The sequence below is a fragment of the Cnephaeus nilssonii genome (assembly GCF_951640355.1).
Source record: "Cnephaeus nilssonii genome assembly, chromosome: 6".
NCBI lineage: Eukaryota > Metazoa > Chordata > Mammalia > Chiroptera > Vespertilionidae > Cnephaeus > Cnephaeus nilssonii.
In genome coordinates this window covers 50,316,901-50,334,483 of record NC_137077.1, presented here as the reverse complement: position 1 = coordinate 50,334,483, position 17,583 = coordinate 50,316,901, and the positions used below count along the sequence as shown (strand labels likewise).

Here is a 17,583-nt window from a genome sequence, read left to right as displayed (position 1 = left end):
TCTGAAGAGATAAAATATTAATCTTAGTAGGCTGTGAAACGTTAAGGCTGTATTCTAAATCTTAGAACAAGCATTAAAAAATAATACAAAGAATTAATAGTTAAAAATCTAACAAATATGTTAATGTGGAATTCCAAAAATTATTTAAATTATCCCAAAGAAGGCAGAAACAAAGGAATAGATAATAATAATAATCTATACTAATAAAAGAGAAAGATGCAAATTGACTGTACCTTTGCAACGCCCACCAGCCAATCAGGAGCAAGTATGCAAATTAACACAACAAAGATGGAAGGTTAATTTGCATACACAGGCTCTGAGCGGCCGGGGGCAGGGTGGGACGGGACGCTTGCATCATTGCCATGGCGACGATGCAGGCGTTCCGCACCGCCCTAGCAGCTCCCGGCCTCTGGGCAGCGTGGGAAGGCAGAAAGGCGGCTCTGGGCTGGAGCGAAGGTGGCTCTGGCCGGAGCAAAGGTGGTGCGGGCAGCCAGGGGAAGGAAGGCCCATTCTTGCACGAATCTTCGTGCATCAGGCCTCTAGTAATAATAATAAACCAGAGTGTGTGTGTGTGGGAAATGATATATAAAACAAACACTTTAAAGGGACAACATATACTTTGAGTCTTCCTCAGTAATATTTTCCATGGGGATCTGTACTGTCCAGAGCTTACTAATGCAGGTTCTCGCTGCAGCTCTTTTTGCAGAACAAGGGTAAACAGAGGAAGCACAGTGCATGGGGAAGTAAAGTGGATAGAATATAGGAGTCTTTTTGACTATGAGGAATTTGAAATATGCAAATGGTTGTGACACAAAAACATTTTTAATCTTCATCTCTGGAGAAGAAGCAGGCATCCCCTCAGTGGGAAAGGTATGGCGAGGTCACCTCCCAGGGTCTGTCACTTATAGCAGGTTCCTTAGGGAGGTGAGGAAGGGCAGGAAGACATCTGGCCAGTGTAGGGTTCTGTTATGATAGTTACTCCCTGGTAGCATTTCACAGGGTTCTCTCATCAGCCTTCCTCTCTTTTTGTACCCAAGGCTGCAAATGCAAAGTGCCTCCAGGAACCCAGCAGGTTATGTGAATGATTAAAGTACCCTGGGAGGCATTGGGCCATACTGCAAGCAGAGCATATACTCCCTGTGGCAGAGACATTTACTGCTCACTCAGTACCCATGAGCTTCTTGCTGCGGGGCATGTGCCTAGTTCTGGCAAATGGACTGTCAGTGGAAGTAACGTGTGTGCTGCCCAGTCGGAAGCTTTACATACGTTTGCTCTCGGCTTATGTGACTATGGAGAACACAAATCAAAACAGAGCCATAAGGTATAAGTAGCCTGGATCCCTGAGTCACTGCTAGGAAGAAAGTTGCCCAGGAAAGTTGCCTGATTCACCCTGGACTTTGCTTGAACAAAAAAACACACAAGCCCTGACCGGTTTGGCTCAGTGGATAGAGCGTCGGCCTGCGGACTGAAGGGTCCCAAGTTCGATTCCAGTGAAGGGCATGTACCTTGGTTGCGGGCACATCCCCAGTAGGGGATGTACAGAAGGCAGCTAATCGATGTTTCTCTCTCATTGATGTTTCTAACTCTCTATCCCTCTCCCTTCCTCTCTGTAAAAAATCAATAAAATATATTAAAAAAACAAACAAAAAAACCCACACAAAAACACACAAATCTGCATTGTGTTAAAACCCTTCTATTTTGGTATGGTAGCTTAGCCTACCCTATGCATCTTCTTTAAAGACAGCGGTCATGACTCAGTCCAGACTCCTACTATCAAGTGAAATGTGGGCTCAGTGTTGTCGGTCTTCCACTTTTTAGAAGATCACCCAGAAATAAGGATTTTTGGGGTTAAGTTCCAACACCTCTCCCATCCTTCCATTCTGTACCACCCCCACTGTCTTTGCTCTAGTTATGACTCTCCTTTTCCCTCTGCTTCAGGAATTGTCCCACTTCATTTCCATTTAGTCTACCCAGCACACAGTGAGTGCCTGCATCAAATTTCCTAAAACAGGGCTCTGTGATGGTTCACTTTAAGTGTTAACTTGACTGGGAAGAGATGCCCAGATAGCTGGTAAAACATGATTTCTGGGTGTTTCTGTAGGGTATCTCTGGGAGAGATTAGCCTTTGAATTGGTAGACTGAATAAAGCATCATCGCCTTCACCAGTTTTGGAGGGGCATCATTCAGTCGGATGAGGGCTTGAAGAGAACAAGGCAGAGGAAGGGCGAACTCAATGTCTCTGCTGTGCTGAGATATCTATCTTCTCTTGACCTTGGACTTCGGTGCTTCTGGCTCTCCAGCCTTTTGATTCAGACTGAATTATACTACTGGCTTTCCTGGTCTTGGGGACAGCAGATCATGGGACTTCTCAGCTTCCATACTTGCATGAGCCAATTCCTATACTAAATCTTATCTTATATCTCTCTATATATCCTATTGGTTCTATTTCTCTGGAGAACTCTGACTAACGTACACATTCCATCTCTTTCCAAGGCCCTACTCCGTAGCATTGAAAGTACTTCATAATTTGCCTTTAGTTTGCTTCTCCAACCTTATCTGTTGCCCCCAACTTTTGCCTTGCCCAGACACTGTTACTCACTATTCTCTTCACCTAGAATAGCTGTACCTTCTCAGTTTTGCCAAATCCTACCTATTCCAACACATTGCCCCAAGTCATCTTCTTGGCCTCGTCTCCTATTTAGTTGTGCACTTGGTTTATTCCATCCTCCTAATTAGATTATAACCCCAGGAGGTGTTTGAATAAAAAATATATTTTTATTGATTGCAGAGAGGAAGGGAGAGGGAGAGAGAGATAGAAACATTAATGATGAGAGAGAATCATTGATCAGCTGCTTCTTTCACACCCCTGACTGGAGATCGAGCCCACAACCAGGGCATGAGCCCTGACCGGGAATCCAACTGTGACCTCCCAGGAGGTATTTTTTAAAAAAATACGTTTTTATTGATTTTTAGAGAGGGAGGAAGGGAGAGAGAAAGACAGAGAGATAGATAGAAACATCGATAACATCTATGGGCTGCATCCTGCACACCCCCTATTGGGGATTGAGCCAGAAACCCCGGCATGGTGCCCTGACTGGGAATTGAACCAGTGATCTCTTGGTGCATGGAATGACACCTAACCAACTGAGCCACACCAGCTGGGTTTTCCCCCTACCCCCGGAGGTATTCTATACATTTTTTTCTCTCTCCTCCAAGGTCTTCTACCTTGTAAATGTTCTTTTTTTGTTTTGTTTTGTTAATCCTTACCTGAGCATATTTTTTCCACTGATTTTTAAAAGAGAGAGTGGAAGGGGAGTGAGGGAGGAGGAAAGGAAGAGAGAAAAACATTGATGTGAGCAGAACACATCTGTTGGTTGCTTCCTGCATGAGCCCTGACCAGGGCTGGGGATCAAACTTGCAACCCAGGTAGTGCCCTTGAGCAGGAATGGAACCCACGACGCTTTGATGCTTGGGTCCGCACTCTAACCTGCCAGGGCTATAAAATGTTCTTTAAAAAAATATATTTTTATTGATTAGAAAGGAAGGAAGAGATAGAAACATCAATGATGATAGAGAATCACTGATCCGTTGCCTCCTGCACACCCTCTACTGGGAATCTAGCCTGCAGCTGGGCATGTGCCCTGACCGGGAATCAAACTGTGACCTCCTGGTTCATAGGTTAATGCTCAACTGCTGAGCCACACTGGCTGGGATAAATGTTCTTTTTGATGAGGATTTCTGCTTGAGGAGTGTAGATGGGATTTTTCTTGCCCAAATCCAACCTCTATCACCAAAGATGCCATAGTTTCCACTTCCGGGATTTGAGATTGTTAGTCAAAGGAGAAACTAAGGAGGACTTTGGCTAGAGATTTGTCATGTAGTGTTTCAAACCTGAATCCAGCTCTGGACCCAGGCAGGAGAGCAGCCTTGGGTTGCTTACTAGGACAGGCTTGTTTGACAGTAGCAGGGACAAGTTCTCTCTTTCCCCTTTCACTTACCATTTCAGACTTTTTAATGCTGAAATATGTTTGAGAAACAACTAAAGGCCCCTCAGGAGTTTACAAATGTATAGTTAATTGTGTGCTTTTGGCAGGTATTGGTAAGAAAATAATTCAACTAATTAATATTTTTATTGTATGTCTGTGGATAAATGAGAAACGAATAGTAAAATACTCTCTAACAGACAAATCAAAGGTAAATGCAACAGGGGGCAGAGGTAGGGATGACATAATCACAGAGCCTGGTCAAGTTATACTCTTTCCCATCTTGACCTTGCCATGTTTGGGATCTCATTCCCCCTCTCTTTCCTTATCCAAATCCTACTCGTCCTTCAAGGATCAGCTAAGACCACTCCTCCTCCTGGAAGCCATCCTGGATGACTCCAGACTCTATTGCCCTGTTTTGAATACCAGGGTTAGCAACCTTTGCCACAGTTTAGAGCTTAATGATGTATGTAAACTCTTCGCTGCTTTGTGTGATTTCCCAACTAAATTCTAAGTTCTTTGAATATTATAAATAACAATAAAGCAGATATGTTTATTAAGCATTTGTTATGAGCTTGATGCTATGCTAATATGTCTATATATTTTATTTAACTTAACCCACCCAACAACCCCATGGGAGATACTGTTATTATTACCATTTTATAGCTGAAGCAACTATGTTATAGGATAATTTTCTAATGACTCTCATACAAATGTGAAGTGAACACACATCAAAGATTTTATTTAACTCACTAATTAAGGAGGGAACCTACAATTTGTTAAAAACAATTGAAAGAAGAATCTGAAGAGCAGACTTTATAAGCTATTAGGAATGCTGAAATGAATTTGCTTAATAGGGACAAAACTGGTTAATATCCTACAGGTATGAAAATGAAATATTTGGAATCATCTTTTCTACTAGGCGGGAACCAATTTTATCTAACTGGACAAAGTTCATTTGTATTTCTCTGGACAAAATAATTTGTATTAAAGTCATTTTTTCCAACTTACAAAGCTGTAAATCAGTGTTTTCCGATGGTCTTAGGCAATCCCTGTGAAAGGGTCGTTCGACCCCCAAAGGGGTCGCAACCCACAGGTTGAGAACCGCTGCTGTAAATGAATTTAGTAAAAAACAAAGGTTATACTGAACATATTGATTATCTTCTTGGTATATCTGAAAATAAGATGTTGAAGTCCTAATTAGGAATCTTTAAAATAAACCATTTTTATAAACTTAAAAAAAGTCAAGCCCTGGCCGGTATGGCTCAGTTGGTTGGGTGTCCTCCCGTGCACCAAAAGGTGGCCGGTTGGATTCCTGTCAGGGCACATGCCCAGGTTTCAGGTTCGATCCCTGGTTGAAGCATGTGTGGGAGGCAGCTGATTGATGTTTCAATCTCATGTCGATGTTTCTCTCCCTCTCCCTTCCTCTCTCTCTAAATACCAATTTTAAAAAAACCCATCTGAATTGCATCTCTGATGAAAAAAAAAAAAAAAGTCAAAGGTACAGGCCCCTAGAGATTAAAATAACACTGAAGGGTCCCTGGACAAAGCCCAGAATTCAGTTCCATTGAAAAACCACTCAGGAATCTTTTGCTCAATTCAAGGTCTTTCAAAAAAATTTCTGCACAGAATTCTTTTATTCTTCAGCATCTAGCACAACATCTGGTGCATATTAGGTGTTTAATCAGTGTGGGCTGACTGATTGATGAGAATTATTGAATGGTGGATTATAAAGTGTATGCTAGATTGAAAACCATGACCAAAGTATTTTGCATCTTCTTCATCAAGAAGTAGAGTCTATTTTCTTACTCCTTGAGTCTGGAAATGTTTTGTGATTTGCTTTAGCCAATAAATATGTCAAAAGTGACATGCGACTTTTGGAGCCTAGACTTCCAGAGACCTTGCAGCTTCCATGTTCACTCTCTTGGGGCTTGCTGCTACCAAATAAGAAACGTAGACTATTTTGCTGGAGACTAACATGGAGGAGAACCAAACCATCCTGGCTGACAGCCCCAGCCAACCGGCTTTTATGTGAACGAGGCCATCCTGGTCCAGGTGCCTGAACAACTTCAAGTGAGACCAGCTGAAGAACTGCCCGGCTGAGCCCAGCAAAAAATTGCAGATTTGTGAGTAAATAAATGGTTATTGTTTTAAGCCTCTGAGTCTGGGAGTGTTTTGTTTTGCAGTGACGGCTAATCTGATATAGTACTGTGTGCAGTCACAGAATGTCAGCCAGGGGAGGGGGACCAGTGCTCTCCATTGAGAATATAGGCTGCTCCTCCTGATTTTTAAAAACATGTATTTTATTGATTTTTTTACAGAGAGGAAGGAAGGAGGATAGAGAGTTAGAAACATCAATCAGCTGCCTCCTGCACACCTCCCACTGGGGATGTGCCCACAGTCAAGGTACATGCCCTTGACTGGAATTGAACCTGGGACCCTTGAGTCCGCAGGCCGACACTCTATCCACTGAGCCAAACCGGTTAGGCTGCTCCTTCTCATTGAATTATCTAGCTCAGGTGTCCTGCACCCAGCTGGTTGGGAGCCTGTGGTACTCCTGGAAGGAAGTGTCACTACTACTTGGGTATGTGATTTGCCCTGAACCTTCTAGGTGCCCATGTAGCCCCTTTGACAAGCTCATTATCTACACTGGGCTGGGCACTCAGAGAAGTAGAAGCCAACCCTCTTTAAAAGAAGAAAGGCAGTGAACAAGTAATACACTTCCAGGAAGTTTACATCTGAACACGGACATGTGCTCAAATTAAAGTACAAAGTTAACCTTATCCTAATATTTTCTCCTCCCTTCCTTGAATCTCTATGACACTTTCACTTTCCAGATATCTTTCTACTTAGCTTGTTTGAGTGCCAACCTAGCCCAGTGAGTAAGTAAGGACAGGTGGGGAAATCAAGAGATTTGTCCAGCACCACACAGAGGCTTAATTGTGGGCCAGATCCCAGGCCTCCTGCTATAGTGCCCAGGGCCCAGTGCTGGGTACTGCTCCAAGCAGGTGCTATGTGCTTTTTTCTCCAAGGATCCTCAGTCCAGGACGCATACCATAGACATACATATGAACTCGGATGATGCCAGTGTGGCAGTGTGGTGTCAAGGGCAAGATCTAGTTCAGTCTGTTAGCTTCATCAGCTAGTCAGGCACACAACCTCTGTAAGTCTCAATACCCTCAGTGAGATTAAAATTATATCTACCTACACATTAAAAAACCTGTAAATTATGCCCGGCCGGTGTGGCTCAGTGGTTGAGTGTCAACCTATGAACCAGGTCACCGTTTGATTCCCGGTCAGGGCATATGCCCAGGTGTGGGCTCGATCCCCAGTGTGAGTTTTGCAGGAGGCAGCCGATCAATGATTCTCTCTCATCATTGATGTTTCTATCTCTCTCTCCATCTCCCTCTCTGAAATAAATAAAAAAATATTAAAAAACAAACCAACCAACCTGTAAATTATGGTTGTATCTGGAATGAGGTATGGGTCTGGGTGCCTGAGCTAGGAGGAAGACTTACTTTTCATTGTATATCTTTTGTACTATTCAACTTTATAATTGTGATGATTAATTTTATGTATCAATTTGTCTGGGCTAAGAGATACCCAGGGAGCTGGTAAAACATTACTTCTGGGTGTGTCCGTGAGTTGTTGATGGAAGAGATTGGCATTTGAATTAGTGGACTGAGTAATGACCATCCTCACCAGGGAAGGTGGGCATCATCCATTCTATTGAGGACCCACATATGACAGAAAGGCAAAGGAGGACAAATTTACTCTCTGCTTGAGCTGAGACACCTATTTTCTCCTGCCCCCAGACATTGGCACTCCTGATTCTTGGGCCTTTGAATTCAGACCAGGACTTATATCATTAGGCCCTGATTTTCAGGCCTTTGGACTTAGACTGAATTATACCACAGTGGCTTTCCTGGTTCTTCATCTAGCAGAAGGCAGATCATGGGACTTCTCAGCCTCTATAATGTGTGAGTCAATTCCCGTAATAAATGTCTTATATATCTCTCTCTATATCTTATTGGTTCTGTTTCTCTGGAGAACCCTGACACAGTAATCATAGGGCAAACATTATTCATTCAATAACAATACTAATCAACCAAGAAATAAATGATTCATCCATAATAATTCTAATTAATATCATATTTTAAAAAATGAAATTATGTCTTTCTCCAGTGTTATACCTAGAGTATTTGACACTTCTTCCTTTAAAGGCCAAAATTATTTTTAGTAAGAATCATTAGTTTTTTCATTCACTTTTCGGCTCTAGAACAATTAACAACTTAAAAATATTACTTAACTTAAAAGATATTATTTAGCCCTGGCCAGTGTGGCTCAGTTGGTTGGACCATAGTCCCGTGCAGAGCACATACCGAGGTTGCCGGTTTGATCCTAGTTGGGATGCATATGGGAGGCAACTGATCGATGTATCTCTCTCACATCAATGGTTTCCTCCTCCTCCTCCTCCACCTCCTCCTCTTCTTCTTCTTCTTCTTCTTCTCTCCCTCTCTAAAATATAAAAAAGAAACAAAAGATATTATTCAAATCCAGTAAAACATTTCATGTATGAAGTAAAGATTGCATTGTCAAGCAAAAATATTATATCTTGCAGTTTGCATTGTCATTATTTTAAATTTCAAACACAAATGAAAGTTCTAACTGTCCACATAGAATGACAGAATTGGAGCAAGTCAAGTTTTTTTTTTTAATTTTTTAAATTTTACAATCACTGTGTGTGTAGTTGTGTATTTGTCATCTACTGTTTAAATCCAGGAATATGTATTATCACAAAAGCTGGCTGGGTGACTGCTTGGACAATTCTGAACTGTTACAAACTTTTAAAAAAATGAATGGGCAGAGCTGAGGGGTCAGTGCCGACATGTACTCATAAGGAACTGGTGGACATTGATATTGGGTCTCAAAAGAACTGTTGGTCCAGAAAGAAACTCACTACAGACTGATTCATTTGCCTGTCAGCATAACTATTATTGCTCGTCGCACATTCAATTCTTATAAGTATATCTCTAGTGACACATGATTTCGCTCATCTAGGGGAAATGATGAACAACATAGACTGATGAACAAGAACAGAACCAGAAACAAGGAGGCATCGATCGGACTATCGGGCCTCAGAGGGAGGATAGGGGAGGGTGGGGGGAGGGGGGAGAGATCAACCAAAGGTCTTGTGTGCATGCATATGAGCCTAACCAATGCTTAAGTTCAACAGAGGGTTGGGGCATCCATCGGGAGGGGTGTGGGATGGGAATGGGGGGATGAGGACAAATATGTGACACCTTAATCAATAAAGAAATTAAAAAAAAATCTCAAACAGATTTGAGATTACAATTCTAATAGTTTAAAAAAAAAAAGAATGGGTATGGTGGAAAACATTGAGTATTCACTCCATATAGAATACTATGTTTATTAAAAGGTAAATAATGAAAGTATGTTAATTTGAAGCTTACCCATTTATTATTAAAACTCAACAGGAATTACAGCAATTGTTTATAACTTATACCAACAAAAGATGTTCTCATGGGGCATTTTATCTTGTTTGGAATTGCCATTTCCTTGACTGCTGGCCCATGATCATTTGCCACTCTATCCACATCTCTAGCATGGCTCTCTAGAATGAACTTCAAGCCTGGGATAAAGCTCTGGGTGGGACTTCAGTCCGCTAATGTCGCATGCACTCCAAGAGGTCATGACTCTTAAGAACTCTGCCCAATGGGAATATTGAAAAGAAATTGGAGGTGAATGCGGGTGGAGAAGCCAACTATTAGCAGCTATTTGGCCAGATGGTGGTGCTGTAAGGCAGAAAGTCAAAGTACTGCATAATAGTGCTGGGTTAGACAGGAACAGCCATCTGCACCAGGAAGGCCACCAGGGGGCAGAGGAAGATTAAGAGTCTTGCTGCTTCCCCAAGGCCAGCTGGAGTTACCAGTCAACAATGCCATCAGCTGCCATTCAATGAAACGGAACATGGTAACAATGAAGTGCCAGGGACAAAACAGAATAAGTCAAACAGGTGCAGATCTTGAAACTAAACGCTTAAAGGTACAGCTCAAAGTACCTCTCCAGGCTCATCCCTCAGCCCTCCCCTGCTTGCTCTAAGCCCCGCCCTCTTACCATGTCTTTCCCTTCTCTCCCTCTGTCCTTCCTTCTCCCATATTCACTGAATATCAAAGCTTTTAGCTAGAACCTGGGAAGGTAAGGGAAAGATCCCTGTGGATGAGGTGGGAAGGAGCTAAGTGAGGGGCAATGTGTGTGTGTGGAGTGGGTGTATCAAGTGTGACTGGCAAAGAGGACCGCACTCCGAAGTCCTGGTGCTGAAAGGTGTGGCTGGTTAGAAGAGCCAGGTGAAGCCCAGTGGGGCTGAAGATTGGTCAACAAGGGGGAGAATGAAAAAGCTGGGGCTGGGGAGAATCAGGGGCCTGACGGTATAGTTAGGGCATTTCTGAGACCATGGAAGGATTCTAAGTAGGTGAGAAGACCGTGCTGGATGTGGAGGATGGTTGAGGGGTTGCTGGTGACCACAAGAAGACCTTCCATTAGGGAGGTGTTGTAGTACAGAGGAAAGATGGCTGCAGCCTGGACAAGGTGTGTAGATGAGAAGAAGGGAATAGGTATGGATATATCTTGGAACTAGACTTCACTTTATAATTAATTAGATGCAAGTGGTGGGGTAAGAGAGATGGAGGGGTCAAATATGATCCCCAGGTTTTGGGTATGAGCAATAATTAAGAAGCAGCTGGTGGGGAGACTAAGGTCAATAATTCAGTTGTTTTTTTTTTTAATCCTCATCTGAGGATATGTTTTTAAATTTATTTTTAGAGAGAGAGGAAGAGAGAGAAAGAGAGAGAGAAACATTGATGTGAGAGAGAAACATGGATCAGTTGCCTCCCATACACGCTCCAACCAGGGATTGAACCCGCAACCTAGGTATGTGCACAACCTTTTGCTGTACCGGATGACACTCCAACCAACTGAGCCACCTGGCCAGAGCTCAATAATTCAGTATTGAACAGGTTAAATTTGAGATGCCTAAGAGACATCTGAAAGGAGGCATCAAATTGAAAATTCCATAGACTGTTCAGGAGTTCAGAAGGAAGGTCTGGAAGTCTTTGGTGTATAAAAAATACAATTAAAGCCATGGCAATGGATGAGATTACTCAAAGAAGTAGTACACAGTAATAAGAGAAGAGGGTCTAGGACCTAGCGGGAGGAACATAAATGCTTACGAGGAACATCGATGTTTATAGATCAGATAAAGGAAGTGAGCTGGGGAAGAGACTGAGAAGGTATACCTGGAGGAAAACCTGAGGTGAGGTGTCAAAAAGGCCAGGAAGAGACAGTGTTTCAAGGAGGGAGCATTCAGCTGCTGAAAGCCAAGGGGTCTAGGAATATAAGGAATGTCAAGTGTCCGGTGATTTTAACAATGTGGAGTCTCTGGGAACCTTAGCTAATGCAGTTTCCCGGGGTGATAGGAGCCCAGGCCAGCCTGGAGTGGGGGAGTGAACAGGGGTAAGGAAGGGGCAAGCCTGTGAAAAGGGACAGATTGCTGGAGAAGGAGCTGCTGGGAAGGTGGTCCATAAAACTTGTTGTATGGAGGGCAGCTCTAGAACAGGTTTGAATGCTAATGGGTGGAGTGAGAGAGAAATCTGATGTAGGAGAAAGAGGAGGAAGGTCAACTGATGGTGTCCAGTTCTTTGTTCCTGCCTTTCCCTCTGCCTGAGGTGCTCACCTGGCATGAATCCTTCAAGGACCAGCTCAGATGTGACCGCTTCTGGGACGTCTACAAGACAAAACTTTGTCTCCATCCACCCACAGCGTGTTTATAGCTGGATTCTAGCTTTTATCATATGTTAGTGAGAACGGAGACTCCCACAGAAGTGTCTGTACTCCAGCACTGTGTCTGACTCATGTATAGTAGATCCTAATAAGTGGTTTTGAATGGACAGCTGGACAAGGGAGTGGATAAAATAGCCTGGTGGACATCACAGCGGTAGAGTAAGAACGATGGGGGCGGGGTGGTGTGTGTGTGTGTCAGACTGAATGAGAGAAGCTGCTAGTTCTCTTAGAGGCTATTTCTCTTTTTCTTTCCCTGCAGGAGTGGAGCCCTGGAAGTTTCCAGATCCTCTTACGTTATCTGCCCCCAAAAAACTAGCTTAAAGGATAAACCCAATGTAGACAAAGAAACAGAAATGCAGACAGAGCCCCTGCTCTCATCAGCAGTCTATCCTCACAGAAAGCCCAGAGGTCAGAGGTGAGGGAGCAGGACTGGGGTGGAGGTCAGGAGAGGCATCTGAATTCCTTTCTCCCAGCACGTAGCTGGGATCCTCAGGTATTTCCTCTTTTTTTTTTTTTTTTATGACTATCCCAGAAAAATCTTAGTTTAATTTTTATTTTACTTTTAATAAAATTACACAAAGCAATAAGTGGAAATTATTTGCACAAGCATACTGAAAATAATTTTTTTCATCTTTACAATAACATCTTCATCTATTAAAATTAATAGGACTGGAATCAGAAATACAAGGAAGCCATCAACTTGACTTAATTGTTGAAATCTGCCAAAGTTCAGAGAGCAATTGGCAAAACAGACAAAGCAGAAAATGCACGAATTTGATATTTCAGATCTCAGTGACATTTTGGCTATAGGAGTTATTTGGAGGTATTTTCTAATTAAGAGGAGAAGAAGCAGCTGGAGCCTCTGGAATGTAAATATCAGATAAGATCAGGACCCTTCCTTTCCAGAGCTTCTATTTTTTTTTTCCTTCTAGAAGGAGTATCACATTCTTTCCCAGGAACTAGTTTCTGTCTTCTTTAGTCCCTGAAGTTTATCTTCTTCCATGGGAAGCACTTGCCTCCCATAATCTTTCTATGTCCCTCATAGCTTTGAGTCTCTCCTATGGCTCCTTTGGCGTGTACAGGGCCTGTGCTTCTGAATCTGGAGGGAGACTTTTTTCTTAATTGAATTTACTGGGTTGATACCAGTTTAAAAAACAAAACAAAACTATACAGGTTTCAGGTGCACAATTCTACAACAAGTGAGACCTTTCATTTTAATCATTACATAGACATCTCTTGGTTCAGGCTACAGGTTATTGACCCCTGCTATGGGCTTCTCTATCCTGTCTCTTCTAGAGCAGGTGCCATGATTGGACCAATAAAATGTCCATTTAAATAATCAATGCCACCCACATAGGGGGCCAGGCACCCCAAGTACTACAAAAACAACTTCAATATGTGGTGCTAATTTGAGGTGTCCAGAGAAGGAGAGGACACCAGCAGCAGTGCTAGAGGTCAGGCTTCAGGGAGGAGGTGTCATTCTTGCAAAGCCTTGAGGGAAGTGTGGGATGTAGGAAATAGAGGAGCATCAGTAAATAGAGGAAGTGGCAGGAGGCAGTTTAGAAAACATGTTTGGGGTCAGTTCAGGTGGAGCAGAGGGTTTAGAGAAGGAGGGGATTGGAGATTAGGTAGGGAGACAAATATAGGGAGAGATGGAATGTAGGGGCAAGGAGATCAAATTTTATACTTTCAACAATGGGAAGCCATCAAAAGTGTTTACAATGAAGGCAGGTGAGCGTTGAGAGGGGACAGATGCAGATTTAAAGATAATTCTGGGAGCAAAGTGTGGACTGTAGAGAAGTAAGGGTCCCATGCTCTCTTATTTCCCCCACTCTTTACCCTCAGCTGTTGCCACTGTCTCATCAGGCCAGGAAGGAGACACTGTTCCTCATCTCCCGTCTGGGATTCTCAGACCTTGTGTCTACACCTGGCCAGCGATTTTGTCCACAGTGGAACTTAGACCTCAAAGCCTTCCCTGCCTCCCAGGTAGCAGAAGATGGGATGTTAACTGCGTGCTACCTGCCTTCTCCACGTTTTCACCTTGGCTCAGCCCAGGAAGATGGGAGTGGGGAATGGAGGAGCTGAGGGCAGAAATTCAAAAGCAAAGGAGATGGTTTAGAATGAGCTCATTGGATCTGTGGGGAGATCCTAGAGGTTCAGCTCACTCAAGAGGCTCCCCTGAATGTCTCCTTTCTCTCTTTGTGACCCCCAGACCTCCATCCCTCCCCTTTCTTCCTCTCCTGCTCCAGAAGCCAGGGTGGGGATGGGGAAGAGTCCACTGGGATGCAGACCCACACTGATTCCTGGGTCTGAGAGAGTGCCTCTGAGGAGGGGGGATGGAGACAATGACTTTTCTTGAAGGGTGTTGGCTGAGCTTTTTGATTTACTTCTATCCAGGGATATCTCTCTGGGAATCTGGGACTGGACCATTTGTAGCTGCTATTATTGGAAGGGAGATAACATTTAACAGGAGTGCTGGGATTCCAGACCTTTGAGTCTTCATCCCCACCCTCCTGTGTCCCACTTGTCTTTCTTCACGTCCTGCTCCCCCGACCCATCCCACTTCTCCTTCAGGACAGGGCTGGGAAGGTGGTGGATGCCAGCCTCAGCTCTGAGCTTGGTGCAAGAGTGCTGTCTGCAGGCCCTTCAGCTGGGGCAGAGGTGCAATCAGGCCTCTGTGTGGCTCAGGAACCAGAGGGGTGTGTGTGTGTGTGTATATATATATATATATATATATATATATATATATATAGTATATTACTAGGTATATTGGTTAATAATGTGGATTTTTTTCAATAGATGGAGTTACACATATGTTGATATATATGCGATTTGATATGCATGCTATTTTGTTGTATTGACAGCAAGCTTCAAACTTTAATTTTTTAAAAAAATATATTTTATTGACTTTTTACAGAGAGGAAGAGAGAGGGATAGAGAGTTAGAAACATCGATGAGAGAGAAACATCGATCAGCTGCCTCCTGCACACCCCCTACTGGGGATGTGCCCGCAACCAAGGTACATGCCCTTGACCAGAATCGAACCCGGGACCTTTCAGTCCCCAGGCTGACACTCTATCCACTGAGCCAAACCGGTTTCGGCAAGCTTCAAACTTTATACGTCTAATTTTCTGAAGGTGTTAACATCATAGATACTTTTACGCTTAAAAATGTTGAATTTTGCCGAAACCGGTTTGGCTCAGTGGATAGAGCGTAGGCCTGCGGACTGAAAGGTCCCAGGTTCGATTCCGGTCAAGGGCATGTACCTTGGTTGCGGGCACATCCCCAGTAGGGGGTGTGCAGGAGGCAGCTGATCGATGTTTCTAACTCTATCCCTCTCCCTTCCTCTCTGTGAAAAATCAATAAAATATATTTTTAAAAAATGTCGAATTTCATGCCAAAAAAAGAGCATTTGCGGGAAGTTATAATTCATTATTTTGAAGAAAAGTGCTGCTGAATACTTCGGGAAGCTTATGGTGAACATGCTCCATCTTAAGATACTTGTGAACGCTTGTTTAAATGCTTTAAAAGTGATGATTTCGATGTGAAAGACAAAGAACGTCCAGGTCAACTGAAAAAGTTTGAAGACAAACATTACAAGCATTATTGGATGAAGATGCGTGTCAAACTCAAAAACAACTTGCAGAAAGATTAAACGTTGTTCAGCAAACAATTTCCGATCATTTATAAGCAATGGGAAAGATTTTAAAGGAAGGAAAATGGGTGCCACATCAACTGAACGAAAGACAAATGGAAAACCAAAAAGTCATCAGTAAAATGTTGCTTCAACGGCACGAAAGAGTCTTTTTTGCATCGAATTGTGACTGGCGATGAAAAGTGGATTTATTTTGAGAATCCCAAATGCACAAAATCATGGGTTGATCCAGGTCAACCATCAACATTGACTGCAAGGCCAAATCGCTTCAGAAAGAAGACAATGTTCTACATTTGGTGGGATCAGGAAGGTGTGGTGTATTATGAGCTTCTAAAACCAGGTGAAACCATTAATATTGATCACTACCGACAACAAATAATTAATTTGAACCACGCTTTGATAATGAAACGACCAGAATGTTCCAGAAGACACGGCAAAGTAATTTTGCTTCATGATGATGCACCATCACACACTTCAAAACCAGTTAAAGACACGTTAAAAGCTCTTGCCTGGGAAGTATTAACCCACCCACTGTATTCACCAGACCTTGCTCCTTCAGATTACCACTTGTTCCGATCCATGGCACACGCACTTTCTGAGCAGCACTTCAAAGCATACGAAGAAGTGGAAAATTGGGTCTCTGAATGGTTTGCCTCAAAACAAGTAAAGTTCTATTGGGACGGTATCCACAAATTACCTGAAAGATGGGGAAATATTTAGCTAGCGGTGGACATTACTTTGAATAAAGCACTTTTGATGTTTCTCTTGAAATTATTGTATTTTCTTTGATTACAAAATCTGCTATTAATAACCGGTGCACCTAATATATATATATGTATATGTGTGTGTGTGTGTGTGTGTGTGTGTGTATATATATATATATATATATATATACACATACATATATACATATATATATACATACATACATATATACATATATATACACATACATACATATATACATATATATATACATACATACATATATACATATATATATATTAGTAGCCCTGTGCACGAATCCATGTGCCAGTAGGTCGCTGCTGCCCTCCTGTAGCTCTCCCTGCCCTCCTCTCCCTTCCTCCCCTCATAGCTTGCTGCCCTGCCCCCTCCTGTAGGTCTCTGCCGCCCACTTGTAGCTTGCTGCCCCACCCTCCTGCAGATCCGTGATCTGGTCGTTACTCGGTTGGTCATTACACCTCAGGGCGTAACGGATAATTAGCATATTCCTCTCTTATTATATAGGAGATATATATCTATATATTTATAGATATATACAGATATATACATATATATTTTTTAGGCAATATCATAGCCATGGAGAGTGACTTTTATCTGCATCACAAGGGCAAGTTCGGCCACAAATGTCTGGAATTTGAGTTCTGACCGGGTGGGGAATTGAGATATGCCAACAACAGCAATTACAAAAATGATGTCATGATCAGAAAAGAGGCTATGTACATAAGGGTGTGATGGAGGAACTGAAGAGAATAATTGATGATAGTGAAATTACCAAAGAGGATGATGCTTTGTGGCCTCCCCCTGATTGAGTGAGCCGGCAGGAGCTTGAAATCATCATTGGAGATGAACACATTTCTTTCACAGCATTAAAAAGTGGGTCCCTTGTTGATGCCAATCAATCCAAAGACCCAGAAAGCTTACGAATATTTTATTATCTTGTCCAGGACCTGAAGTGTTTGGTCTTTAGTCTTATTGGATTACACTTCAAGATTAAACCAATCTAGATTGAATATTGTTGTGGACACAAGGGGGGTGGGAGTAGCTGTTTTTAATTACCATTATTAGGAAATTTTTGTGTATATCAGGGCAATATTTTTTAATAAACTATAAATGATAGCCTTTAATAAATACATAACAAAATGCAATTTTTGTTTTATAGAAAAGAAAAAATAAATTAAAAGGCAATATCATATTGTTCAGTCTTTTATCCCACAATTCCAAACTCCAGAAGACTCTAAAGACCAAAAGTTATTTGTAATTCACTTCCATGAAGCGATTTATTGTTTTCACATATTCCACTTATTGTGAATGTTGATACATTTCATTGCAGAAATATTAATG

General features: G+C 42.4%; 1 pseudogene across 1 annotated transcript; it reads left to right on the top strand.

Moving 5' to 3' along the window:
• The first annotated feature begins 16,818 nt into the window (after positions 1-16,818).
• Positions 16,819-17,246, top strand: LOC307101352 (protein mago nashi homolog; annotated as a pseudogene). The gene has a single exon. The product of its transcript is annotated as a protein mago nashi homolog (transcript).
• Positions 17,247-17,583: the final 337 nt, after the last annotated feature.